The sequence below is a fragment of the Triturus cristatus genome, unplaced genomic scaffold, assembly GCF_964204655.1.
Source record: "Triturus cristatus unplaced genomic scaffold, aTriCri1.1 SCAFFOLD_1074, whole genome shotgun sequence".
NCBI classification, from domain to species: domain Eukaryota; kingdom Metazoa; phylum Chordata; class Amphibia; order Caudata; family Salamandridae; genus Triturus; species Triturus cristatus.
The window spans coordinates 1-22,041 of NW_028187274.1; the positions used below are offsets into that span (position 1 = coordinate 1).

At 44.5% G+C, this 22,041-nt stretch overlaps 49 non-coding genes across 49 annotated transcripts; 9 read left to right on the forward strand and 40 right to left on the reverse strand.

Moving 5' to 3' along the window:
• Nucleotides 1-257: 257 nt before the first annotated feature.
• On the reverse strand, nucleotides 258-329 carry TRNAA-CGC (transfer RNA alanine (anticodon CGC)). The gene has a single exon. It is a non-coding gene; the product is annotated as a tRNA-Ala (tRNA).
• Nucleotides 330-458: 129 nt separating this feature from the next.
• TRNAY-GUA (transfer RNA tyrosine (anticodon GUA)) lies at nucleotides 459-544 on the reverse strand. Its single transcript is given in 2 exon segments — nucleotides 459-494; nucleotides 508-544. It is a non-coding gene; the product is annotated as a tRNA-Tyr (tRNA).
• Nucleotides 545-1,312: 768 nt separating this feature from the next.
• On the reverse strand, nucleotides 1,313-1,384 carry TRNAA-UGC (transfer RNA alanine (anticodon UGC)). The gene has a single exon. It is a non-coding gene; the product is annotated as a tRNA-Ala (tRNA).
• Nucleotides 1,385-1,813: 429 nt separating this feature from the next.
• TRNAA-CGC (transfer RNA alanine (anticodon CGC)) lies at nucleotides 1,814-1,885 on the reverse strand. The gene has a single exon. It is a non-coding gene; the product is annotated as a tRNA-Ala (tRNA).
• A 129-nt stretch (nucleotides 1,886-2,014) lies between these two features.
• On the reverse strand, nucleotides 2,015-2,100 carry TRNAY-GUA (transfer RNA tyrosine (anticodon GUA)). The gene is given in 2 exon segments: nucleotides 2,015-2,050; nucleotides 2,064-2,100. It is a non-coding gene; the product is annotated as a tRNA-Tyr (tRNA).
• A 1,270-nt stretch (nucleotides 2,101-3,370) lies between these two features.
• TRNAA-CGC (transfer RNA alanine (anticodon CGC)) lies at nucleotides 3,371-3,442 on the reverse strand. Its single transcript has one exon. It is a non-coding gene; the product is annotated as a tRNA-Ala (tRNA).
• Nucleotides 3,443-3,571: 129 nt separating this feature from the next.
• On the reverse strand, nucleotides 3,572-3,657 carry TRNAY-GUA (transfer RNA tyrosine (anticodon GUA)). The gene is given in 2 exon segments: nucleotides 3,572-3,607; nucleotides 3,621-3,657. It is a non-coding gene; the product is annotated as a tRNA-Tyr (tRNA).
• Nucleotides 3,658-4,427: 770 nt separating this feature from the next.
• TRNAA-UGC (transfer RNA alanine (anticodon UGC)) lies at nucleotides 4,428-4,499 on the reverse strand. Its single transcript has one exon. It is a non-coding gene; the product is annotated as a tRNA-Ala (tRNA).
• Nucleotides 4,500-4,928: 429 nt separating this feature from the next.
• TRNAA-CGC (transfer RNA alanine (anticodon CGC)) lies at nucleotides 4,929-5,000 on the reverse strand. Its single transcript has one exon. It is a non-coding gene; the product is annotated as a tRNA-Ala (tRNA).
• A 984-nt stretch (nucleotides 5,001-5,984) lies between these two features.
• Nucleotides 5,985-6,056, reverse strand: TRNAA-UGC (transfer RNA alanine (anticodon UGC)). The gene has a single exon. It is a non-coding gene; the product is annotated as a tRNA-Ala (tRNA).
• Nucleotides 6,057-6,483: 427 nt separating this feature from the next.
• TRNAA-CGC (transfer RNA alanine (anticodon CGC)) lies at nucleotides 6,484-6,555 on the reverse strand. Its single transcript has one exon. It is a non-coding gene; the product is annotated as a tRNA-Ala (tRNA).
• A 129-nt stretch (nucleotides 6,556-6,684) lies between these two features.
• Nucleotides 6,685-6,770, reverse strand: TRNAY-GUA (transfer RNA tyrosine (anticodon GUA)). The gene is given in 2 exon segments: nucleotides 6,685-6,720; nucleotides 6,734-6,770. It is a non-coding gene; the product is annotated as a tRNA-Tyr (tRNA).
• A 768-nt stretch (nucleotides 6,771-7,538) lies between these two features.
• TRNAA-UGC (transfer RNA alanine (anticodon UGC)) lies at nucleotides 7,539-7,610 on the reverse strand. Its single transcript has one exon. It is a non-coding gene; the product is annotated as a tRNA-Ala (tRNA).
• Nucleotides 7,611-7,766: 156 nt separating this feature from the next.
• TRNAM-CAU (transfer RNA methionine (anticodon CAU)) lies at nucleotides 7,767-7,839 on the forward strand. The gene has a single exon. It is a non-coding gene; the product is annotated as a tRNA-Met (tRNA).
• A 199-nt stretch (nucleotides 7,840-8,038) lies between these two features.
• Nucleotides 8,039-8,110, reverse strand: TRNAA-CGC (transfer RNA alanine (anticodon CGC)). Its single transcript has one exon. It is a non-coding gene; the product is annotated as a tRNA-Ala (tRNA).
• Nucleotides 8,111-8,240: 130 nt separating this feature from the next.
• TRNAY-GUA (transfer RNA tyrosine (anticodon GUA)) lies at nucleotides 8,241-8,326 on the reverse strand. The gene is given in 2 exon segments: nucleotides 8,241-8,276; nucleotides 8,290-8,326. It is a non-coding gene; the product is annotated as a tRNA-Tyr (tRNA).
• Nucleotides 8,327-9,094: 768 nt separating this feature from the next.
• TRNAA-UGC (transfer RNA alanine (anticodon UGC)) lies at nucleotides 9,095-9,166 on the reverse strand. The gene has a single exon. It is a non-coding gene; the product is annotated as a tRNA-Ala (tRNA).
• A 157-nt stretch (nucleotides 9,167-9,323) lies between these two features.
• Nucleotides 9,324-9,396, forward strand: TRNAM-CAU (transfer RNA methionine (anticodon CAU)). The gene has a single exon. It is a non-coding gene; the product is annotated as a tRNA-Met (tRNA).
• A 198-nt stretch (nucleotides 9,397-9,594) lies between these two features.
• TRNAA-CGC (transfer RNA alanine (anticodon CGC)) lies at nucleotides 9,595-9,666 on the reverse strand. The gene has a single exon. It is a non-coding gene; the product is annotated as a tRNA-Ala (tRNA).
• Nucleotides 9,667-9,795: 129 nt separating this feature from the next.
• On the reverse strand, nucleotides 9,796-9,881 carry TRNAY-GUA (transfer RNA tyrosine (anticodon GUA)). The gene is given in 2 exon segments: nucleotides 9,796-9,831; nucleotides 9,845-9,881. It is a non-coding gene; the product is annotated as a tRNA-Tyr (tRNA).
• A 768-nt stretch (nucleotides 9,882-10,649) lies between these two features.
• TRNAA-UGC (transfer RNA alanine (anticodon UGC)) lies at nucleotides 10,650-10,721 on the reverse strand. Its single transcript has one exon. It is a non-coding gene; the product is annotated as a tRNA-Ala (tRNA).
• Nucleotides 10,722-10,878: 157 nt separating this feature from the next.
• On the forward strand, nucleotides 10,879-10,951 carry TRNAM-CAU (transfer RNA methionine (anticodon CAU)). Its single transcript has one exon. It is a non-coding gene; the product is annotated as a tRNA-Met (tRNA).
• Nucleotides 10,952-11,150: 199 nt separating this feature from the next.
• Nucleotides 11,151-11,222, reverse strand: TRNAA-CGC (transfer RNA alanine (anticodon CGC)). Its single transcript has one exon. It is a non-coding gene; the product is annotated as a tRNA-Ala (tRNA).
• Nucleotides 11,223-11,351: 129 nt separating this feature from the next.
• Nucleotides 11,352-11,437, reverse strand: TRNAY-GUA (transfer RNA tyrosine (anticodon GUA)). Its single transcript is given in 2 exon segments — nucleotides 11,352-11,387; nucleotides 11,401-11,437. It is a non-coding gene; the product is annotated as a tRNA-Tyr (tRNA).
• A 768-nt stretch (nucleotides 11,438-12,205) lies between these two features.
• TRNAA-UGC (transfer RNA alanine (anticodon UGC)) lies at nucleotides 12,206-12,277 on the reverse strand. The gene has a single exon. It is a non-coding gene; the product is annotated as a tRNA-Ala (tRNA).
• Nucleotides 12,278-12,434: 157 nt separating this feature from the next.
• Nucleotides 12,435-12,507, forward strand: TRNAM-CAU (transfer RNA methionine (anticodon CAU)). Its single transcript has one exon. It is a non-coding gene; the product is annotated as a tRNA-Met (tRNA).
• Nucleotides 12,508-12,706: 199 nt separating this feature from the next.
• Nucleotides 12,707-12,778, reverse strand: TRNAA-CGC (transfer RNA alanine (anticodon CGC)). Its single transcript has one exon. It is a non-coding gene; the product is annotated as a tRNA-Ala (tRNA).
• A 129-nt stretch (nucleotides 12,779-12,907) lies between these two features.
• TRNAY-GUA (transfer RNA tyrosine (anticodon GUA)) lies at nucleotides 12,908-12,993 on the reverse strand. The gene is given in 2 exon segments: nucleotides 12,908-12,943; nucleotides 12,957-12,993. It is a non-coding gene; the product is annotated as a tRNA-Tyr (tRNA).
• Nucleotides 12,994-13,761: 768 nt separating this feature from the next.
• On the reverse strand, nucleotides 13,762-13,833 carry TRNAA-UGC (transfer RNA alanine (anticodon UGC)). The gene has a single exon. It is a non-coding gene; the product is annotated as a tRNA-Ala (tRNA).
• A 429-nt stretch (nucleotides 13,834-14,262) lies between these two features.
• TRNAA-CGC (transfer RNA alanine (anticodon CGC)) lies at nucleotides 14,263-14,334 on the reverse strand. Its single transcript has one exon. It is a non-coding gene; the product is annotated as a tRNA-Ala (tRNA).
• Nucleotides 14,335-14,463: 129 nt separating this feature from the next.
• On the reverse strand, nucleotides 14,464-14,549 carry TRNAY-GUA (transfer RNA tyrosine (anticodon GUA)). Its single transcript is given in 2 exon segments — nucleotides 14,464-14,499; nucleotides 14,513-14,549. It is a non-coding gene; the product is annotated as a tRNA-Tyr (tRNA).
• Nucleotides 14,550-15,317: 768 nt separating this feature from the next.
• TRNAA-UGC (transfer RNA alanine (anticodon UGC)) lies at nucleotides 15,318-15,389 on the reverse strand. The gene has a single exon. It is a non-coding gene; the product is annotated as a tRNA-Ala (tRNA).
• A 157-nt stretch (nucleotides 15,390-15,546) lies between these two features.
• On the forward strand, nucleotides 15,547-15,619 carry TRNAM-CAU (transfer RNA methionine (anticodon CAU)). Its single transcript has one exon. It is a non-coding gene; the product is annotated as a tRNA-Met (tRNA).
• A 199-nt stretch (nucleotides 15,620-15,818) lies between these two features.
• TRNAA-CGC (transfer RNA alanine (anticodon CGC)) lies at nucleotides 15,819-15,890 on the reverse strand. The gene has a single exon. It is a non-coding gene; the product is annotated as a tRNA-Ala (tRNA).
• Nucleotides 15,891-16,019: 129 nt separating this feature from the next.
• On the reverse strand, nucleotides 16,020-16,105 carry TRNAY-GUA (transfer RNA tyrosine (anticodon GUA)). Its single transcript is given in 2 exon segments — nucleotides 16,020-16,055; nucleotides 16,069-16,105. It is a non-coding gene; the product is annotated as a tRNA-Tyr (tRNA).
• A 768-nt stretch (nucleotides 16,106-16,873) lies between these two features.
• TRNAA-UGC (transfer RNA alanine (anticodon UGC)) lies at nucleotides 16,874-16,945 on the reverse strand. The gene has a single exon. It is a non-coding gene; the product is annotated as a tRNA-Ala (tRNA).
• Nucleotides 16,946-17,102: 157 nt separating this feature from the next.
• On the forward strand, nucleotides 17,103-17,175 carry TRNAM-CAU (transfer RNA methionine (anticodon CAU)). Its single transcript has one exon. It is a non-coding gene; the product is annotated as a tRNA-Met (tRNA).
• A 199-nt stretch (nucleotides 17,176-17,374) lies between these two features.
• On the reverse strand, nucleotides 17,375-17,446 carry TRNAA-CGC (transfer RNA alanine (anticodon CGC)). Its single transcript has one exon. It is a non-coding gene; the product is annotated as a tRNA-Ala (tRNA).
• A 129-nt stretch (nucleotides 17,447-17,575) lies between these two features.
• TRNAY-GUA (transfer RNA tyrosine (anticodon GUA)) lies at nucleotides 17,576-17,661 on the reverse strand. Its single transcript is given in 2 exon segments — nucleotides 17,576-17,611; nucleotides 17,625-17,661. It is a non-coding gene; the product is annotated as a tRNA-Tyr (tRNA).
• A 768-nt stretch (nucleotides 17,662-18,429) lies between these two features.
• Nucleotides 18,430-18,501, reverse strand: TRNAA-UGC (transfer RNA alanine (anticodon UGC)). Its single transcript has one exon. It is a non-coding gene; the product is annotated as a tRNA-Ala (tRNA).
• Nucleotides 18,502-18,658: 157 nt separating this feature from the next.
• On the forward strand, nucleotides 18,659-18,731 carry TRNAM-CAU (transfer RNA methionine (anticodon CAU)). Its single transcript has one exon. It is a non-coding gene; the product is annotated as a tRNA-Met (tRNA).
• A 199-nt stretch (nucleotides 18,732-18,930) lies between these two features.
• Nucleotides 18,931-19,002, reverse strand: TRNAA-CGC (transfer RNA alanine (anticodon CGC)). Its single transcript has one exon. It is a non-coding gene; the product is annotated as a tRNA-Ala (tRNA).
• Nucleotides 19,003-19,131: 129 nt separating this feature from the next.
• Nucleotides 19,132-19,217, reverse strand: TRNAY-GUA (transfer RNA tyrosine (anticodon GUA)). The gene is given in 2 exon segments: nucleotides 19,132-19,167; nucleotides 19,181-19,217. It is a non-coding gene; the product is annotated as a tRNA-Tyr (tRNA).
• A 768-nt stretch (nucleotides 19,218-19,985) lies between these two features.
• Nucleotides 19,986-20,057, reverse strand: TRNAA-UGC (transfer RNA alanine (anticodon UGC)). Its single transcript has one exon. It is a non-coding gene; the product is annotated as a tRNA-Ala (tRNA).
• A 157-nt stretch (nucleotides 20,058-20,214) lies between these two features.
• Nucleotides 20,215-20,287, forward strand: TRNAM-CAU (transfer RNA methionine (anticodon CAU)). The gene has a single exon. It is a non-coding gene; the product is annotated as a tRNA-Met (tRNA).
• Nucleotides 20,288-20,486: 199 nt separating this feature from the next.
• TRNAA-CGC (transfer RNA alanine (anticodon CGC)) lies at nucleotides 20,487-20,558 on the reverse strand. Its single transcript has one exon. It is a non-coding gene; the product is annotated as a tRNA-Ala (tRNA).
• Nucleotides 20,559-20,687: 129 nt separating this feature from the next.
• TRNAY-GUA (transfer RNA tyrosine (anticodon GUA)) lies at nucleotides 20,688-20,773 on the reverse strand. The gene is given in 2 exon segments: nucleotides 20,688-20,723; nucleotides 20,737-20,773. It is a non-coding gene; the product is annotated as a tRNA-Tyr (tRNA).
• A 768-nt stretch (nucleotides 20,774-21,541) lies between these two features.
• On the reverse strand, nucleotides 21,542-21,613 carry TRNAA-UGC (transfer RNA alanine (anticodon UGC)). Its single transcript has one exon. It is a non-coding gene; the product is annotated as a tRNA-Ala (tRNA).
• Nucleotides 21,614-21,770: 157 nt separating this feature from the next.
• On the forward strand, nucleotides 21,771-21,843 carry TRNAM-CAU (transfer RNA methionine (anticodon CAU)). Its single transcript has one exon. It is a non-coding gene; the product is annotated as a tRNA-Met (tRNA).
• The last annotated feature ends 198 nt before the right edge of the window (nucleotides 21,844-22,041 follow it).

Sequence of the window (22,041 nt, forward strand, 5' to 3'; positions counted from 1 at the left end):
TAGGGCAGCGCGTCAGTCTCATAATCTGAAGGTCCTGAGTTCGATCCTCAGAGAGGGCATTTATTTCCTTCTTTGGAATGCAAAATTCTCCGATTTTCTTGAAATGCGCAAACTATGCCTAGTTCAAAGATTTTTCCAAAGCAAATGTCTGACTATTTAAGTGGGGCTCTCACCCCAACTGCATGACAAACTTCTTCTTTCTGCATGATGGCAGGCTAGCCTTCTGGAAAAAAGCCAAGATAAGGAACAGAGGCTCCTGGAGATGCCGGGGATTGAACCCGGGACCTCATACATGCGAAGCATGCGCTCTACCACTGAGCTACATCCCCACTTTTGCACTCGAGCTGTTTGATGGATGCAAGGAATCCCTGAAACCCAGGGACTGCAAAGTCTCGATCATAATCAATGGAAGGTATTGTTTGAATAAAAGTGAAAGATATGGAAATCGAAGCAAAAAATCCTTCGAGCCGGATTTGAACCAGCGACCTAAGGATGTCTGACTTTATGCTACAGTCCTCCGCTCTACCAACTGAGCTATCGAAGGAGTGGCTGAAGTATCTTTCAGCGCTGTAATTATCTCTCGCTCAAGAAAGGTTGTGGGGGTGGGGATCAGGAGCAGATCGATGAAAATCATGAACATTACCTGCAGCTCCCTCTCAAAGTCACCAGTTCTTAGAGCACACTGTAAGGTACGTCTTATCACCCCAAAGGAGGATTTCAGACCAAAGTTCATGTTCTGTCTTGGCTTGGGGATAAGCAGGGGTGCTCCAAATTTCAATTTTACAGAAAGGAAAGGAACTTTGATACAAAGACCTTGGGCAGCATTGGTGGCAAATGGATGGCTGCGCGGAACCATGAAAGAAATGACAGAAAGTTATGGGAGTCATTACTACGCACCCAGCATCAAGAACGTGCATTTTGGATGCATTTTCAAAAGGAAAGAGAACGGAAAAATCTGTAGATTGAAGGTGATTGAGATAAACAAAATATTCCGTTTTTCTAAAAGCTACTGTAAAGAGTCTCTGGTTTAGAAGAAGAACCCTTACCAATGATCAAGAGAGATGCGACAGATTTCTATCATCAAAGCATTATGGTTGTCAAGATGAATCATCACTTTGATGTCTTCAACAAGTAGGATTCTTTTGATCTATAATCATCAAAAATGAGATAGCCCCATTTCATGGGATTTTTCAAGGCAAACGTCTGACAGATTAAGCGGGGTCCTCATCCCGGTTGGAGGACATATCTCTTCCTTCATCATGATGCCAGCCTAGCTTTCGGCCCAAAATCCAAGGTAAGCATGGCAAAAGTCTGGAGATGCCGGGGATTGAACCCGGGGCCTCATACATGCAAAGCATGCGCTCTACCACTGAGCTACATCCCCACTTCTGCAAGGTTTGACTGTATGATTGGAAACCCTGCATTGAACCGACGGCCACATCACCCCATTCGACTCTGCAGTATACAATGTCAGTCAGGAAAATCCTTCAGCCTTGTACCTGGATGATCTTCATGGTCTTATGTACAGATGCCTATATACAGTCTTCTTAGCGCAGTAGGCAGCGCGTCAGTCTCATAATCTGAAGGTCCTGAGTTCGATCCTCAGAGAGGGCATTTATTTCCTTCTTTTGGAATGCAAAATTCTCCGATTTTCTTGAAATGCGCAAACTATGCTTAGTTCAAAGATTTTTCCAAAGCAAATGTCTGACTATTTAAGTGGGGCTCTCACCCCAACTGCATGACAAACTTCTTCTTTCTGCATGATGGCAGGCTAGCCTTCTGGAAAAAAGCCAAGATAAGGAACAGAGGCTCCTGGAGATGCCGGGGATTGAACCCGGGACCTCATACATGCGAAGCATGCGCTCTACCACTGAGCTACATCCCCACTTTTGCCCTGAGCTGGTTTGATGGATGCAAGGAATCCCTGAAACCCAGGGACTGCAAAGTCTCGATCATAATCAATGGAAGGTATTGTTTGAATAAAAGTGAAATATATGGAAATCGAAGCAAAAAATCCTTCGAGCCGGATTTGAACCAGCGACCTAAGGATGTCTGACTTTATGCTACAGTCCTCCGCTCTACCAACTGAGCTATCGAAGGAGTGGCTGAAGTATCTTTCAGCGCTGTAATTATCTCTCGCTCAAGAAAGGTTGTGGGGGTGGGGATCAGGAGCAGATCGATGAAAATCATGAACATTACCTGCAGCTCCCTCTCAAAGTCACCAGTTCTTAGAGCACACTGTAAGGTACGTCTTATCACCCCAAAGGAGGATTTCAGACCAAAGTTCATGTTCTGTCTTGGCTTGGGGATAAGCAGGGTGCTCCAAATTTCAATTTTACAGAAAGGAAAGGAACTTTGATACAAAGACCTGGGGCAGCATTGGTGGCAAATGGATGGCTGCGGCGGAACCATGAAAGAAATGACAGAAAGTTATGGGAGTCATTACTACGCACCCAGCATCAAGAACGTGCATTTTGGATGCATTTTCAAAAGGAAAGAGAACGGAAAAATCTGTAGATTGAAGGTGATTGAGATAAACAAAATATTCCGTTTTTCTAAAAGCTACTGTAAAGAGTCTCTGGTTTAGAAGAAGAACCCTTACCAATGATCAAGAGAGATGCGACAGATTTCTATCATCAAAGCATTATGGTTGTCAAGATGAATCATCACTTTGATGTCTTCAACAAGTAGGATTCTTTTGATCTATAATCATCAAAAATGAGATAGCCCCACTTCATGGGATTTTTCAAGGCAAACGTCTGACAGATTAAGCGGGGTCCTCATCCCGGTTGGAGGACATATCTCTTCCTCATCATGATGCCAGCCTAGCTTTCGGCCCAAAATCCAAGGTAAGCATGGCAAAAGTCTGGAGATGCCGGGGATTGAACCCGGGGCCTCATACATGGCAAAGCATGCGCTCTACCACTGAGCTACATCCCCACTTCTGCAAGGTTTGACTGTATGATTGGAAACCCTGCATTGAACCGACGGCCCACATCACCCCATTCGACTCTGCAGTATACAATGTCAGTCAGGAAAATCCTTCAGCCTTGTACCTGGATGATCTTCATGGTCTTATGTACAGATGCCTATATACAGCCTTCTTAGCGCAGTAGGCAGCGCGTCAGTCTCATAATCTGAAGGTCCTGAGTTCGATCCTCAGAGAGGGCATTTATTTCCTTCTTTTGGAATGCAAAATTCTCCGATTTTCTTGAAATGCGCAAACTATGCTTAGTTCAAAGATTTTTCCAAAGCAAATGTCTGACTATTTAAGTGGGGCTCTCACCCCAACTGCATGACAAACTTCTTCTTTCTGCATGATGGCAGGCTAGCCTTCTGGAAAAAAGCCAAGATAAGGAACAGAGGCTCCTGGAGATGCCGGGGATTGAACCCGGGACCTCATACATGCGAAGCATGCGCTCTACCACTGAGCTACATCCCCACTTTTGCCCTCGAGCTGTTTGATGGATGCAAGGAATCCCTGAAACCCAGGGACTGCAAAGTCTCGATCATAATCAATGGAAGGTATTGTTTGAATAAAAGTGAAAGATATGGAAATCGAAGCAAAAAATCCTTCGAGCCGGATTTGAACCAGCGACCTAAGGATGTCTGACTTTATGCTACAGTCCTCCGCTCTACCAACTGAGCTATCGAAGGAGTGGCTGAAGTATCTTTCAGCGCTGTAATTATCTCTCGCTCAAGAAAGGTTGTGGGGGGTGGGGATCAGGAGCAGATCGATGAAAATCATGAACATTACCTGCAGCTCCCTCTCAAAGTCACCAGTTCTTAGAGCACACTGTAAGGTACGTCTTATCACCCCAAAGGAGGATTTCAGACCAAAGTTCATGTTCTGTCTTGGCTTGGGGATAAGCAGGGGTGCTCCAAATTTCAATTTTACAGAAAGGAAAGGAACTTTGATACAAAGACCTTGGGCAGCATTGGTGGCAAATGGATGGCTGCGCGGAACCATGAAAGAAATGACAGAAAGTTATGGGAGTCATTACTACGCACCCAGCATCAAGAACGTGCATTTTGGATGCATTTTCAAAAGGAAAGAGAACGGAAAAATCTGTAGATTGAAGGTGATTGAGATAAACAAAATATTCCGTTTTTCTAAAAGCTACTGTAAAGAGTCTCTGGTTTAGAAGAAGAACCCTTACCAATGATCAAGAGAGATGCGACAGATTTCTATCATCAAAGCATTATGGTTGTCAAGATGAATCATCACTTTGATGTCTTCAACAAGTAGGATTCTTTTGATCTATAATCATCAAAAATGAGATAGCCCCATTTCATGGGGATTTTTCAAGGCAAACGTCTGACAGATTAAGCGGGGTCCTCATCCCGGTTGGAGGACATATCTCTTCCTTCATCATGATGCCAGCCTAGCTTTCGGCCCAAAATCCAAGGTAAGCATGGCAAAAGTCTGGAGATGCCGGGGATTGAACCCGGGGCCTCATACATGCAAAGCATGCGCTCTACCACTGAGCTACATCCCCACTTCTGCAAGGTTTGACTGTATGATTGGAAACCCTGCATTGAACCGACGGCCACATCACCCCATTCGACTCTGCAGTATACAATGTCAGTCAGGAAAATCCTTCAGCCTTGTACCTGGATGATCTTCATGGTCTTATGTACAGATGCCTATATACAGCCTTCTTAGCGCAGTAGGCAGCGCGTCAGTCTCATAATCTGAAGGTCCTGAGTTCGATCCTCAGAGAGGGCATTTATTTCCTTCTTTTGGAATGCAAAATTCTCCGATTTTCTTGAAATGCGCAAACTATGCCTAGTTCAAAGATTTTTCCAAAGCAAATGTCTGACTATTTAAGTGGGGCTCTCACCCCAACTGCATGACAAACTTCTTCTTTCTGCATGATGGCAGGCTAGCCTTCTGGAAAAAAGCCAAGATAAGGAACAGAGGCTCCTGGAGATGCCGGGGATTGAACCCGGGACCTCATACATGCGAAGCATGCGCTCTACCACTGAGCTACATCCCCACTTTTGCACTCGAGCTGTTTGATGGATGCAAGGAATCCCTGAAACCCAGGGACTGCAAAGTCTCGATCATAATCAATGGAAGGTATTGTTTGAATAAAAGTGAAAGATATGGAAATCGAAGCAAAAAATCCTTCGAGCCGGATTTGAACCAGCGACCTAAGGATGTCTGACTTTATGCTACAGTCCCTCCGCTCTACCAACTGAGCTATCGAAGGAGTGGCTGAAGTATCTTTCAGCGCTGTAATTATCTCTCGCTCAAGAAAGGTTGTGGGGGTGGGGATCAGGAGCAGATCGATGAAAATCATGAACATTACCTGCAGCTCCCTCTCAAAGTCACCAGTTCTTAGAGCACACTGTAAGGTACGTCTTATCACCCCAAAGGAGGATTTCAGACCAAAGTTCATGTTCTGTCTTGGCTTGGGGATAAGCAGGGGTGCTCCAAATTTCAATTTTACAGAAAAGGAAAGGAACTTTGATACAAAGACCTTGGGCAGCATTGGTGGCAAATGGATGGCTGCGCGGAACCATGAAAGAAATGACAGAAAGTTATGGGAGTCATTACTACGCACCCAGCATCAAGAACGTGCATTTTGGATGCATTTTCAAAAGGAAAAGAACGGAAAAATCTGTAGATTGAAGGTGATTGAGATAAACAAAATATTCCGTTTTTCTAAAAGCTACTGTAAAGAGTCTCTGGTTTAGAAGAAGAACCCTTACCAATGATCAAGAGAGATGCGACAGATTTCTATCATCAAAGCATTATGGTTGTCAAGATGAATCATCACTTTGATGTCTTCAACAAGTAGGATTCTTTTGATCTATAATCATCAAAAATGAGATAGCCCCATTTCATGGGATTTTTCAAGGCAAACGTCTGACAGATTAAGCGGGGTCCTCATCCCGGTTGGAGGACATATCTCTTCCTTCATCATGATGCCAGCCTAGCTTTCGGCCCAAAATCCAAGGTAAGCATGGCAAAAGTCTGGAGATGCCGGGGATTGAACCCGGGGCCTCATACATGCAAAGCATGCGCTCTACCACTGAGCTACATCCCCACTTCTGCAAGGTTTGACTGTATGATTGGAAACCCTGCATTGAACCGACGGCCACATCACCCCATTCGACTCTGCAGTATACAATGTCAGTCAGGAAAATCCTTCAGCCTTGTACCTGGATGATCTTCATGGTCTTATGTACAGATGCCTATATACAGCCTTCTTAGCGCAGTAGGCAGCGCGTCAGTCTCATAATCTGAAGTCCTGAGTTCGATCCTCAGAGAGGGCATTTATTTCCTTCTTTTGGAATGCAAAATTCTCCGATTTTCTTGAAATGCGCAAACTATGCCTAGTTCAAAGATTTTCCAAAGCAAATGTCTGACTATTTAAGTGGGGCTCTCACCCCAACTGCATGACAAACTTCTTCTTTCTGCATGATGGCAGGCTAGCCTTCTGGAAAAAAGCCAAGATAAGGAACAGAGGCTCCTGGAGATGCCGGGGATTGAACCCGGGACCTCATACATGCGAAGCATGCGCTCTACCACTGAGCTACATCCCCACTTTTGCACTCGAGCTGTTTGATGGATGCAAGGAATCCCTGAAACCCAGGGACTGCAAAGTCTCGATCATAATCAATGGAAGGTATTGTTTGAATAAAAGTGAAAGATATGGAAATCGAAGCAAAAAATCCTTCGAGCCGGATTTGAACCAGCGACCTAAGGATGTCTGACTTTATGCTACAGTCCTCCGCTCTACCAACTGAGCTATCGAAGGAGTGGCTGAAGTATCTTTCAGCGCTGTAATTATCTCTCGCTCAAGAAAGGTTGTGGGGGTGGGGATCAGGAGCAGATCGATGAAATCATGAACATTACCTGCAGCTCCCTCTCAAAGTCACCAGTTCTTAGAGCACACTGTAAGGTACGTCTTATCACCCCAAAGGAGGATTTCAGACCAAAGTTCATGTTCTGTCTTGGCTTGGGGATAAGCAGGGGTGCTCCAAATTTCAATTTTACAGAAAGGAAAGGAACTTTGATACAAAGACCTTGGGCAGCCATTGGTGGCAAATGGATGGCTGCGCGGAACCATGAAAGAAATGACAGAAAGTTATGGGAGTCATTACTACGCACCCAGCATCAAGAACGTGCATTTTGGATGCATTTTCAAAAGGAAAGAGAACGGAAAAATCTGTAGATTGAAGGTGATTGAGATAAACAAAATATTCCGTTTTTCTAAAAGCTACTGTAAAGAGTCTCTGGTTTAGAAGAAGAACCCTTACCAATGATCAAGAGAGATGCGACAGATTTCTATCATCAAAGCATTATGGTTGTCAAGATGAATCATCACTTTGATGTCTTCAACAAGTAGGATTCTTTTGATCTATAATCATCAAAAATGAGATAGCCCCATTTCATGGGATTTTTCAAGGCAAACGTCTGACAGATTAAGCGGGGTCCTCATCCCGGTTGGAGGACATATCTCTTCCTTCATCATGATGCCAGCCTAGCTTTCGGCCCAAAATCCAAGGTAAGCATGGCAAAAGTCTGGAGATGCCGGGGATTGAACCCGGGGCCTCATACATGCAAAGCATGCGCTCTACCACTGAGCTACATCCCCACTTCTGCAAGGTTTGACTGTATGATTGGAAACCCTGCATTGAACCGACGGCCACATCACCCCATTCGACTCTGCAGTATACAATGTCAGTCAGAAAATCCTTCAGCCTTGTACCTGGATGATCTTCATGGTCTTATGTACAGATGCCTATATACAGCCTTCTTAGCGCAGTAGGCAGCGCGTCAGTCTCATAATCTGAAGGTCCTGAGTTCGATCCTCAGAGAGGGCATTTATTTCCTTCTTTTGGAATGCAAAATTCTCCGATTTTCTTGAAATGCGCAAACTATGCCTAGTTCAAAGATTTTTCCAAAGCAAATGTCTGACTATTTAAGTGGGGCTCTCACCCCAACTGCATGACAAACTTCTTCTTTCTGCATGATGGCAGGCTAGCCTTCTGGAAAAAAGCCAAGATAAGGAACAGAGGCTCCTGGAGATGCCGGGGATTGAACCCGGGACCTCATACATGCGAAGCATGCGCTCTACCACTGAGCTACATCCCCACTTTTGCACTCGAGCTGTTTGATGGATGCAAGGAATCCCTGAAACCCAGGGACTGCCAAAGTCTCGATCATAATCAATGGAAGGTATTGTTTGAATAAAAGTGAAAGATATGGAAATCGAAGCAAAAAATCCTTCGAGCCGGATTTGAACCAGCGACCTAAGGATGTCTGACTTTATGCTACAGTCCTCCGCTCTACCAACTGAGCTATCGAAGGAGTGGCTGAAGTATCTTTCAGCGCTGTAATTATCTCTCGCTCAAGAAAGGTTGTGGGGGTGGGGATCAGGAGCAGATCGATGAAAATCATGAACATTACCTGCAGCTCCCTCTCAAAGTCACCAGTTCTTAGAGCACACTGTAAGGTACGTCTTATCACCCCAAAGGAGGATTTCAGACCAAAGTTCATGTTCTGTCTTGGCTTGGGGATAAGCAGGGGTGCTCCAAATTTCAATTTTACAGAAAGGAAAGGAACTTTGATACAAAGACCTTGGGCAGCATTGGTGGCAAAATGGATGGCTGCGCGGAACCATGAAAGAAATGACAGAAAGTTATGGGAGTCATTACTACGCACCCAGCATCAAGAACGTGCATTTTGGATGCATTTTCAAAAGGAAAGAGAACGGAAAAATCTGTAGATTGAAGGTGATTGAGATAAACAAAATATTCCGTTTTTCTAAAAGCTACTGTAAAGAGTCTCTGGTTTAGAAGAAGAACCCTTACCAATGATCAAGAGAGATGCGACAGATTTCTATCATCAAAGCATTATGGTTGTCAAGATGAATCATCACTTTGATGTCTTCAACAAGTAGGATTCTTTTGATCTATAATCATCAAAAATGAGATAGCCCCATTTCATGGGATTTTTCAAGGCAAACGTCTGACAGATTAAGCGGGGTCCTCATCCCGGTTGGAGGACATATCTCTTCCTTCATCATGATGCCAGCCTAGCTTTCGCCCAAAATCCAAGGTAAGCATGGCAAAAGTCTGGAGATGCCGGGGATTGAACCCGGGGCCTCATACATGCAAAGCATGCGCTCTACCACTGAGCTACATCCCCACTTCTGCAAGGTTTGACTGTATGATTGGAAACCCTGCATTGAACCGACGGCCACATCACCCCATTCGACTCTGCAGTATACAATGTCAGTCAGGAAAATCCTTCAGCCTTGTACCTGGATGATCTTCATGGTCTTATGTACAGATGCCTATATACAGCCTTCTTAGCGCAGTAGGCAGCGCGTCAGTCTCATAATCTGAAGGTCCTGAGTTCGATCCTCAGAGAGGGCATTTATTTCCTTCTTTTGGAATGCAAAATTCTCCGATTTTCTTGAAATGCGCAAACTATGCCTAGTTCAAAGATTTTCCAAAGCAAATGTCTGACTATTTAAGTGGGGCTCTCACCCCAACTGCATGACAAACTTCTTCTTTCTGCATGATGGCAGGCTAGCCTTCTGGAAAAAAGCCAAGATAAGGAACAGAGGCTCCTGGAGATGCCGGGGATTGAACCCGGGACCTCATACATGCGAAGCATGCGCTCTACCACTGAGCTACATCCCCACTTTTGCACTCGAGCTGTTTGATGGATGCAAGGAATCCCTGAAACCCAGGGACTGCAAAGTCTCGATCATAATCAATGGAAGGTATTGTTTGAATAAAAGTGAAAGATATGGAAATCGAAGCAAAAAATCCTTCGAGCCGGATTTGAACCAGCGACCTAAGGATGTCTGACTTTATGCTACAGTCCTCCGCTCTACCAACTGAGCTATCGAAGGAGTGGCTGAAGTATCTTTCAGCGCTGTAATTATCTCTCGCTCAAGAAAGGTTGTGGGGGTGGGGATCAGGAGCAGATCGATGAAAATCATGAACATTACCTGCAGCTCCCTCTCAAAGTCACCAGTTCTTAGAGCACACTGTAAGGTACGTCTTATCACCCCAAAGGAGGATTTCAGACCAAAGTTCATGTTCTGTCTTGGCTTGGGGATAAGCAGGGGTGCTCCAAATTTCAATTTTACAGAAAGGAAAGGAACTTTGATACAAAGACCTTGGGCAGCATTGGTGGCAAATGGATGGCTGCGCGGAACCATGAAAGAAATGACAGAAAGTTATGGGAGTCATTACTACGCACCCAGCATCAAGAACGTGCATTTTGGATGCATTTTCAAAAGGAAAGAGAACGGAAAAATCTGTAGATTGAAGGTGATTGAGATAAACAAAATATTCCGTTTTTCTAAAAGCTACTGTAAAGAGTCTCTGGTTTAGAAGAAGAACCCTTACCAATGATCAAGAGAGATGCGACAGATTTCTATCATCAAAGCATTATGGTTGTCAAGATGAATCATCACTTTGATGTCTTCAACAAGTAGGATTCTTTTGATCTATAATCATCAAAAATGAGATAGCCCCATTTCATGGGATTTTTCAAGGCAAACGTCTGACAGATTAAGCGGGGTCCTCATCCCGGTTGGAGGACATATCTCTTCCTTCATCATGATGCCAGCCTAGCTTTCGGCCCAAAATCCAAGGTAAGCATGGCAAAAGTCTGGAGATGCCGGGGATTGAACCCGGGGCCTCATACATGCAAAGCATGCGCTCTACCACTGAGCTACATCCCCACTTCTGCAAGGTTTGACTGTATGATTGGAAACCCTGCATTGAACCGACGGCCACATCACCCCATTCGACTCTGCAGTATACAATGTCAGTCAGGAAAATCCTTCAGCCTTGTACCTGGATGATCTTCATGGTCTTATGTACAGATGCCTATATACAGCCTTCTTAGCGCAGTAGGCAGCGCGTCAGTCTCATAATCTGAAGGTCCTGAGTTCGATCCTCAGAGAGGGCATTTATTTCCTTCTTTTGGAATGCAAAATTCTCCGATTTTCTTGAAATGCGCAAACTATGCCTAGTTCAAAGATTTTTCCAAAGCAAATGTCTGACTATTTAAGTGGGGCTCTCACCCCAACTGCATGACAAACTTCTTCTTTCTGCATGATGGCAGGCTAGCCTTCTGGAAAAAAGCCAAGATAAGGAACAGAGGCTCCTGGAGATGCCGGGGATTGAACCCGGGACCTCATACATGCGAAGCATGCGCTCTACCACTGAGCTACATCCCCACTTTTGCACTCGAGCTGTTTGATGGATGCAAGGAATCCCTGAAACCCAGGGACTGCAAAGTCTCGATCATAATCAATGGAAGGTATTGTTTGAATAAAAGTGAAAGATATGGAAATCGAAGCAAAAAATCCTTCGAGCCGGATTTGAACCAGCGACCTAAGGATGTCTGACTTTATGCTACAGTCCTCCGCTCTACCAACTGAGCTATCGAAGGAGTGGCTGAAGTATCTTTCAGCGCTGTAATTATCTCTCGCTCAAGAAAGGTTGTGGGGGTGGGGATCAGGAGCAGATCGATGAAAATCATGAACATTACCTGCAGCTCCCTCTCAAAGTCACCAGTTCTTAGAGCACACTGTAAGGTACGTCTTATCACCCCAAAGGAGGATTTCAGACCAAAGTTCATGTTCTGTCTTGGCTTGGGGATAAGCAGGGGTGCTCCAAATTTCAATTTTACAGAAAGGAAAGGAACTTTGATACAAAGACCTTGGGCAGCATTGGTGGCAAATGGATGGCTGCGCGGAACCATGAAAGAAATGACAGAAAGTTATGGGAGTCATTACTACGCACCCAGCATCAAGAACGTGCATTTTGGATGCATTTTCAAAAGGAAAGAGAACGGAAAAATCTGTAGATTGAAGGTGATTGAGATAAACAAAATATTCCGTTTTTCTAAAAGCTACTGTAAAGAGTCTCTGGTTTAGAAGAAGAACCCTTACCAATGATCAAGAGAGATGCGACAGATTTCTATCATCAAAGCATTATGGTTGTCAAGATGAATCATCACTTTGATGTCTTCAACAAGTAGGATTCTTTTGATCTATAATCATCAAAAATGAGATAGCCCCATTTCATGGGATTTTTCAAGGCAAACGTCTGACAGATTAAGCGGGGTCCTCATCCCGGTTGGAGGACATATCTCTTCCTTCATCATGATGCCAGCCTAGCTTTCGGCCCAAAATCCAAGGTAAGCATGGCAAAAGTCTGGAGATGCCGGGGATTGAACCCGGGGCCTCATACATGCAAAGCATGCGCTCTACCACTGAGCTACATCCCCACTTCTGCAAGGTTTGACTGTATGATTGGAAACCCTGCATTGAACCGACGGCCACATCACCCCATTCGACTCTGCAGTATACAATGTCAGTCAGGAAAATCCTTCAGCCTTGTACCTGGATGATCTTCATGGTCTTATGTACAGATGCCTATATACAGCCTTCTTAGCGCAGTAGGCAGCGCGTCAGTCTCATAATCTGAAGGTCCTGAGTTCGATCCTCAGAGAGGGCATTTATTTCCTTCTTTTGGAATGCAAAATTCTCCGATTTTCTTGAAATGCGCAAACTATGCCTAGTTCAAAGATTTTTCCAAAGCAAATGTCTGACTATTTAAGTGGGGCTCTCACCCCAACTGCATGACAAACTTCTTCTTTCTGCATGATGGCAGGCTAGCCTTCTGGAAAAAAGCCAAGATAAGGAACAGAGGCTCCTGGAGATGCCGGGGATTGAACCCGGGACCTCATACATGCGAAGCATGCGCTCTACCACTGAGCTACATCCCCACTTTTGCACTCGAGCTGTTTGATGGATGCAAGGAATCCCTGAAACCCAGGGACTGCAAAGTCTCGATCATAATCAATGGAAGGTATTGTTTGAATAAAAGTGAAAGATATGGAAATCGAAGCAAAAAATCCTTCGAGCCGGATTTGAACCAGCGACCTAAGGATGTCTGACTTTATGCTACAGTCCTCCGCTCTACCAACTGAGCTATCGAAGGAGTGGCTGAAGTATCTTTCAGCGCTGTAATTATCTCTCGCTCAAGAAAGGTTGTGGGGGTGGGGATCAGGAGCAGATCGATGAAAATCATGAACATTACCTGCAGCTCCCTCTCAAAGTCACCAGTTCTTAGAGCACACTGTAAGGTACGTCTTATCACCCCAAAGGAGGATTTCAGACCAAAGTTCATGTTCTGTCTTGGCTTGGGGATAAGCAGGGGTGCTCCAAATTTCAATTTTACAGAAAGGAAAGGAACTTTGATACAAAGACCTTGGGCAGCATTGGTGGCAAATGGATGGCTGCGCGGAACCATGAAAGAAATGACAGAAAGTTATGGGAGTCATTACTACGCACCCAGCATCAAGAACGTGCATTTTGGATGCATTTTCAAAAGGAAAGAGAACGGAAAAATCTGTAGATTGAAGGTGATTGAGATAAACAAAATATTCCGTTTTTCTAAAAGCTACTGTAAAGAGTCTCTGGTTTAGAAGAAGAACCCTTACCAATGATCAAGAGAGATGCGACAGATTTCTATCATCAAAGCATTATGGTTGTCAAGATGAATCATCACTTTGATGTCTTCAACAAGTAGGATTCTTTTGATCTATAATCATCAAAAATGAGATAGCCCCATTTCATGGGATTTTTCAAGGCAAACGTCTGACAGATTAAGCGGGGTCCTCATCCCGGTTGGAGGACATATCTCTTCCTTCATCATGATGCCAGCCTAGCTTTCGGCCCAAAATCCAAGGTAAGCATGGCAAAAGTCTGGAGATGCCGGGGATTGAACCCGGGGCCTCATACATGCAAAGCATGCGCTCTACCACTGAGCTACATCCCCACTTCTGCAAGGTTTGACTGTATGATTGGAAACCCTGCATTGAACCGACGGCCACATCACCCCATTCGACTCTGCAGTATACAATGTCAGTCAGGAAAATCCTTCAGCCTTGTACCTGGATGATCTTCATGGTCTTATGTACAGATGCCTATATACAGTCTTCTTAGCGCAGTAGGCAGCGCGTCAGTCTCATAATCTGAAGGTCCTGAGTTCGATCCTCAGAGAGGGCATTTATTTCCTTCTTTTGGAATGCAAAATTCTCCGATTTTCTTGAAATGCGCAAACTATGCCTAGTTCAAAGATTTTTCCAAAGCAAATGTCTGACTATTTAAGTGGGGCTCTCACCCCAACTGCATGACAAACTTCTTCTTTCTGCATGATGGCAGGCTAGCCTTCTGGAAAAAAGCCAAGATAAGGAACAGAGGCTCCTGGAGATGCCGGGGATTGAACCCGGGACCTCATACATGCGAAGCATGCGCTCTACCACTGAGCTACATCCCCACTTTTGCCCTCGAGCTGTTTGATGGATGCAAGGAATCCCTGAAACCCAGGGACTGCAAAGTCTCGATCATAATCAATGGAAGGTATTGTTTGAATAAAAGTGAAATATATGGAAATCGAAGCAAAAAATCCTTCGAGCCGGATTTGAACCAGCGACCTAAGGATGTCTGACTTTATGCTACAGTCCTCCGCTCTACCAACTGAGCTATCGAAGGAGTGGCTGAAGTATCTTTCAGCGCTGTAATTATCTCTCGCTCAAGAAAGGTTGTGGGGGTGGGGATCAGGAGCAGATCGATGAAAATCATGAACATTACCTGCAGCTCCCTCTCAAAGTCACCAGTTCTTAGAGCACACTGTAAGGTACGTCTTATCACCCCAAAGGAGGATTTCAGACCAAAGTTCATGTTCTGTCTTGGCTTGGGGATAAGCAGGGGTGCTCCAAATTTCAATTTTACAGAAAGGAAAGGAACTTTGATACAAAGACCTTGGGCAGCATTGGTGGCAAATGGATGGCTGCGCGGAACCATGAAAGAAATGACAGAAAGTTATGGGAGTCATTACTACGCACCCAGCATCAAGAACGTGCATTTTGGATGCATTTTCAAAAGGAAAGAGAACGGAAAAATCTGTAGATTGAAGGTGATTGAGATAAACAAAATATTCCGTTTTTCTAAAAGCTACTGTAAAGAGTCTCTGGTTTAGAAGAAGAACCCTTACCAATGATCAAGAGAGATGCGACAGATTTCTATCATCAAAGCATTATGGTTGTCAAGATGAATCATCACTTTGATGTCTTCAACAAGTAGGATTCTTTTGATCTATAATCATCAAAAATGAGATAGCCCCACTTCATGGGATTTTTCAAGGCAAACGTCTGACAGATTAAGCGGGGTCCTCATCCCGGTTGGAGGACATATCTCTTCCTTCATCATGATGCCAGCCTAGCTTTCGGCCCAAAATCCAAGGTAAGCATGGCAAAAGTCTGGAGATGCCGGGGATTGAACCCGGGGCCTCATACATGCAAAGCATGCGCTCTACCACTGAGCTACATCCCCACTTCTGCAAGGTTTGACTGTATGATTGGAAACCCTGCATTGAACCGACGGCCACATCACCCCATTCGACTCTGCAGTATACAATGTCAGTCAGGAAAATCCTTCAGCCTTGTACCTGGATGATCTTCATGGTCTTATGTACAGATGCCTATATACAGCCTTCTTAGCGCAGTAGGCAGCGCGTCAGTCTCATAATCTGAAGGTCCTGAGTTCGATCCTCAGAGAGGGCATTTATTTCCTTCTTTTGGAATGCAAAATTCTCCGATTTTCTTGAAATGCGCAAACTATGCTTAGTTCAAAGATTTTTCCAAAGCAAATGTCTGACTATTTAAGTGGGGCTCTCACCCCAACTGCATGACAAACTTCTTCTTTCTGCATGATGGCAGGCTAGCCTTCTGGAAAAAAGCCAAGATAAGGAACAGAGGCTCCTGGAGATGCCGGGGATTGAACCCGGGACCTCATACATGCGAAGCATGCGCTCTACCACTGAGCTACATCCCCACTTTTGCCCTCGAGCTGTTTGATGGATGCAAGGAATCCCTGAAACCCAGGGACTGCAAAGTCTCGATCATAATCAATGGAAGGTATTGTTTGAATAAAAGTGAAAGATATGGAAATCGAAGCAAAAAATCCTTCGAGCCGGATTTGAACCAGCGACCTAAGGATGTCTGACTTTATGCTACAGTCCTCCGCTCTACCAACTGAGCTATCGAAGGAGTGGCTGAAGTATCTTTCAGCGCTGTAATTATCTCTCGCTCAAGAAAGGTTGTGGGGGTGGGGATCAGGAGCAGATCGATGAAAATCATGAACATTACCTGCAGCTCCCTCTCAAAGTCACCAGTTCTTAGAGCACACTGTAAGGTACGTCTTATCACCCCAAAGGAGGATTTCAGACCAAAGTTCATGTTCTGTCTTGGCTTGGGGATAAGCAGGGGTGCTCCAAATTTCAATTTTACAGAAAGGAAAGGAACTTTGATACAAAGACCTTGGGCAGCATTGGTGGCAAATGGATGGCTGCGCGGAACCATGAAAGAAATGACAGAAAGTTATGGGAGTCATTACTACGCACCCAGCATCAAGAACGTGCATTTTGGATGCATTTTCAAAAGGAAAGAGAACGGAAAAATCTGTAGATTGAAGGTGATTGAGATAAACAAAATATTCCGTTTTTCTAAAAGCTACTGTAAAGAGTCTCTGGTTTAGAAGAAGAACCCTTACCAATGATCAAGAGAGATGCGACAGATTTCTATCATCAAAGCATTATGGTTGTCAAGATGAATCATCACTTTGATGTCTTCAACAAGTAGGATTCTTTTGATCTATAATCATCAAAAATGAGATAGCCCCACTTCATGGGATTTTTCAAGGCAAACGTCTGACAGATTAAGCGGGGTCCTCATCCCGGTTGGAGGACATATCTCTTCCTTCATCATGATGCCAGCCTAGCTTTCGGCCCAAAATCCAAGGTAAGCATGGCAAAAGTCTGGAGATGCCGGGGATTGAACCCGGGGCCTCATACATGCAAAGCATGCGCTCTACCACTGAGCTACATCCCCACTTCTGCAAGGTTTGACTGTATGATTGGAAACCCTGCATTGAACCGACGGCCACATCACCCCATTCGACTCTGCAGTATACAATGTCAGTCAGGAAAATCCTTCAGCCTTGTACCTGGATGATCTTCATGGTCTTATGTACAGATGCCTATATACAGCCTTCTTAGCGCAGTAGGCAGCGCGTCAGTCTCATAATCTGAAGGTCCTGAGTTCGATCCTCAGAGAGGGCATTTATTTCCTTCTTTTGGAATGCAAAATTCTCCGATTTTCTTGAAATGCGCAAACTATGCTTAGTTCAAAGATTTTTCCAAAGCAAATGTCTGACTATTTAAGTGGGGCTCTCACCCCAACTGCATGACAAACTTCTTCTTTCTGCATGATGGCAGGCTAGCCTTCTGGAAAAAAGCCAAGATAAGGAACAGAGGCTCCTGGAGATGCCGGGGATTGAACCCGGGACCTCATACATGCGAAGCATGCGCTCTACCACTGAGCTACATCCCCACTTTTGCCCTCGAGCTGTTTGATGGATGCAAGGAATCCCTGAAACCCAGGGACTGCAAAGTCTCGATCATAATCAATGGAAGGTATTGTTTGAATAAAAGTGAAAGATATGGAAATCGAAGCAAAAAATCCTTCGAGCCGGATTTGAACCAGCGACCTAAGGATGTCTGACTTTATGCTACAGTCCTCCGCTCTACCAACTGAGCTATCGAAGGAGTGGCTGAAGTATCTTTCAGCGCTGTAATTATCTCTCGCTCAAGAAAGGTTGTGGGGGTGGGGATCAGGAGCAGATCGATGAAAATCATGAACATTACCTGCAGCTCCCTCTCAAAGTCACCAGTTCTTAGAGCACACTGTAAGGTACGTCTTATCACCCCAAAGGAGGATTTCAGACCAAAGTTCATGTTCTGTCTTGGCTTGGGGATAAGCAGGGGTGCTCCAAATTTCAATTTTACAGAAAGGAAAGGAACTTTGATACAAAGACCTTGGGCAGCATTGGTGGCAAATGGATGGCTGCGCGGAACCATGAAAGAAATGACAGAAAGTTATGGGAGTCATTACTACGCACCCAGCATCAAGAACGTGCATTTTGGATGCATTTTCAAAAGGAAAGAGAACGGAAAAATCTGTAGATTGAAGGTGATTGAGATAAACAAAATATTCCGTTTTTCTAAAAGCTACTGTAAAGAGTCTCTGGTTTAGAAGAAGAACCCTTACCAATGATCAAGAGAGATGCGACAGATTTCTATCATCAAAGCATTATGGTTGTCAAGATGAATCATCACTTTGATGTCTTCAACAAGTAGGATTCTTTTGATCTATAATCATCAAAAATGAGATAGCCCCATTTCATGGGATTTTTCAAGGCAAACGTCTGACAGATTAAGCGGGGTCCTCATCCCGGTTGGAGGACATATCTCTTCCTTCATCATGATGCCAGCCTAGCTTTCGGCCCAAAATCCAAGGTAAGCATGGCAAAAGTCTGGAGATGCCGGGGATTGAACCCGGGGCCTCATACATGCAAAGCATGCGCTCTACCACTGAGCTACATCCCCACTTCTGCAAGGTTTGACTGTATGATTGGAAACCCTGCATTGAACCGACGGCCACATCACCCCATTCGACTCTGCAGTATACAATGTCAGTCAGGAAAATCCTTCAGCCTTGTACCTGGATGATCTTCATGGTCTTATGTACAGATGCCTATATACAGCCTTCTTAGCGCAGTAGGCAGCGCGTCAGTCTCATAATCTGAAGGTCCTGAGTTCGATCCTCAGAGAGGGCATTTATTTCCTTCTTTTGGAATGCAAAATTCTCCGATTTTCTTGAAATGCGCAAACTATGCCTAGTTCAAAGATTTTTCCAAAGCAAATGTCTGACTATTTAAGTGGGGCTCTCACCCCAACTGCATGACAAACTTCTTCTTTCTGCATGATGGCAGGCTAGCCTTCTGGAAAAAAGCCAAGATAAGGAACAGAGGCTCCTGGAGATGCCGGGGATTGAACCCGGGACCTCATACATGCGAAGCATGCGCTCTACCACTGAGCTACATCCCCACTTTTGCACTCGAGCTGTTTGATGGATGCAAGGAATCCCTGAAACCCAGGGACTGCAAAGTCTCGATCATAATCAATGGAAGGTATTGTTTGAATAAAAGTGAAAGATATGGAAATCGAAGCAAAAAATCCTTCGAGCCGGATTTGAACCAGCGACCTAAGGATGTCTGACTTTATGCTACAGTCCTCCGCTCTACCAACTGAGCTATCGAAGGAGTGGCTGAAGTATCTTTCAGCGCTGTAATTATCTCTCGCTCAAGAAAGGTTGTGGGGGTGGGGATCAGGAGCAGATCGATGAAAATCATGAACATTACCTGCAGCTCCCTCTCAAAGTCACCAGTTCTTAGAGCACACTGTAAGGTACGTCTTATCACCCCAAAGGAGGATTTCAGACCAAAGTTCATGTTCTGTCTTGGCTTGGGGATAAGCAGGGGTGCTCCAAATTTCAATTTTACAGAAAGGAAAGGAACTTTGATACAAAGACCTTGGGCAGCATTGGTGGCAAATGGATGGCTGCGCGGAACCATGAAAGAAATGACAGAAAGTTATGGGAGTCATTACTACGCACCCAGCATCAAGAACGTGCATTTTGGATGCATTTTCAAAAGGAAAGAGAACGGAAAAATCTGTAGATTGAAGGTGATTGAGATAAACAAAATATTCCGTTTTTCTAAAAGCTACTGTAAAGAGTCTCTGGTTTAGAAGAAGAACCCTTACCAATGATCAAGAGAGATGCGACAGATTTCTATCATCAAAGCATTATGGTTGTCAAGATGAATCATCACTTTGATGTCTTCAACAAGTAGGATTCTTTTGATCTATAATCATCAAAAATGAGATAGCCCCATTTCATGGGATTTTTCAAGGCAAACGTCTGACAGATTAAGCGGGGTCCTCATCCCGGTTGGAGGACATATCTCTTCCTTCATCATGATGCCAGCCTAGCTTTCGGCCCAAAATCCAAGGTAAGCATGGCAAAAGTCTGGAGATGCCGGGGATTGAACCCGGGGCCTCATACATGCAAAGCATGCGCTCTACCACTGAGCTACATCCCCACTTCTGCAAGGTTTGACTGTATGATTGGAAACCCTGCATTGAACCGACGGCCACATCACCCCATTCGACTCTGCAGTATACAATGTCAGTCAGGAAAATCCTTCAGCCTTGTACCTGGATGATCTTCATGGTCTTATGTACAGATGCCTATATACAGCCTTCTTAGCGCAGTAGGCAGCGCGTCAGTCTCATAATCTGAAGGTCCTGAGTTCGATCCTCAGAGAGGGCATTTATTTCCTTCTTTTGGAATGCAAAATTCTCCGATTTTCTTGAAATGCGCAAACTATGCCTAGTTCAAAGATTTTTCCAAAGCAAATGTCTGACTATTTAAGTGGGGCTCTCACCCCAACTGCATGACAAACTTCTTCTTTCTGCATGATGGCAGGCTAGCCTTCTGGAAAAAAGCCAAGATAAGGAACAGAGGCTCCTGGAGATGCCGGGGATTGAACCCGGGACCTCATACATGCGAAGCATGCGCTCTACCACTGAGCTACATCCCCACTTTTGCACTCGAGCTGTTTGATGGATGCAAGGAATCCCTGAAACCCAGGGACTGCAAAGTCTCGATCATAATCAATGGAAGGTATTGTTTGAATAAAAGTGAAAGATATGGAAATCGAAGCAAAAAATCCTTCGAGCCGGATTTGAACCAGCGACCTAAGGATGTCTGACTTTATGCTACAGTCCTCCGCTCTACCAACTGAGCTATCGAAGGAGTGGCTGAAGTATCTTTCAGCGCTGTAATTATCTCTCGCTCAAGAAAGGTTGTGGGGGTGGGGATCAGGAGCAGATCGATGAAAATCATGAACATTACCTGCAGCTCCCTCTCAAAGTCACCAGTTCTTAGAGCACACTGTAAGGTACGTCTTATCACCCCAAAGGAGGATTTCAGACCAAAGTTCATGTTCTGTCTTGGCTTGGGGATAAGCAGGGGTGCTCCAAATTTCAATTTTACAGAAAGGAAAGGAACTTTGATACAAAGACCTTGGGCAGCATTGGTGGCAAATGGATGGCTGCGCGGAACCATGAAAGAAATGACAGAAAGTTATGGGAGTCATTACTACGCACCCAGCATCAAGAACGTGCATTTTGGATGCATTTTCAAAAGGAAAGAGAACGGAAAAATCTGTAGATTGAAGGTGATTGAGATAAACAAAATATTCCGTTTTTCTAAAAGCTACTGTAAAGAGTCTCTGGTTTAGAAGAAGAACCCTTACCAATGATCAAGAGAGATGCGACAGATTTCTATCATCAAAGCATTATGGTTGTCAAGATGAATCATCACTTTGATGTCTTCAACAAGTAGGATTCTTTTGATCTATAATCATCAAAAATGAGATAGCCCCATTTCATGGGATTTTTCAAGGCAAACGTCTGACAGATTAAGCGGGGTCCTCATCCCGGTTGGAGGACATATCTCTTCCTTCATCATGATGCCAGCCTAGCTTTCGGCCCAAAATCCAAGGTAAGCATGGCAAAAGTCTGGAGATGCCGGGGATTGAACCCGGGGCCTCATACATGCAAAGCATGCGCTCTACCACTGAGCTACATCCCCACTTCTGCAAGGTTTGACTGTATGATTGGAAACCCTGCATTGAACCGACGGCCACATCACCCCATTCGACTCTGCAGTATACAATGTCAGTCAGGAAAATCCTTCAGCCTTGTACCTGGATGATCTTCATGGTCTTATGTACAGATGCCTATATACAGCCTTCTTAGCGCAGTAGGCAGCGCGTCAGTCTCATAATCTGAAGGTCCTGAGTTCGATCCTCAGAGAGGGCATTTATTTCCTTCTTTTGGAATGCAAAATTCTCCGATTTTCTTGAAATGCGCAAACTATGCCTAGTTCAAAGATTTTTCCAAAGCAAATGTCTGACTATTTAAGTGGGGCTCTCACCCCAACTGCATGACAAACTTCTTCTTTCTGCATGATGGCAGGCTAGCCTTCTGGAAAAAAGCCAAGATAAGGAACAGAGGCTC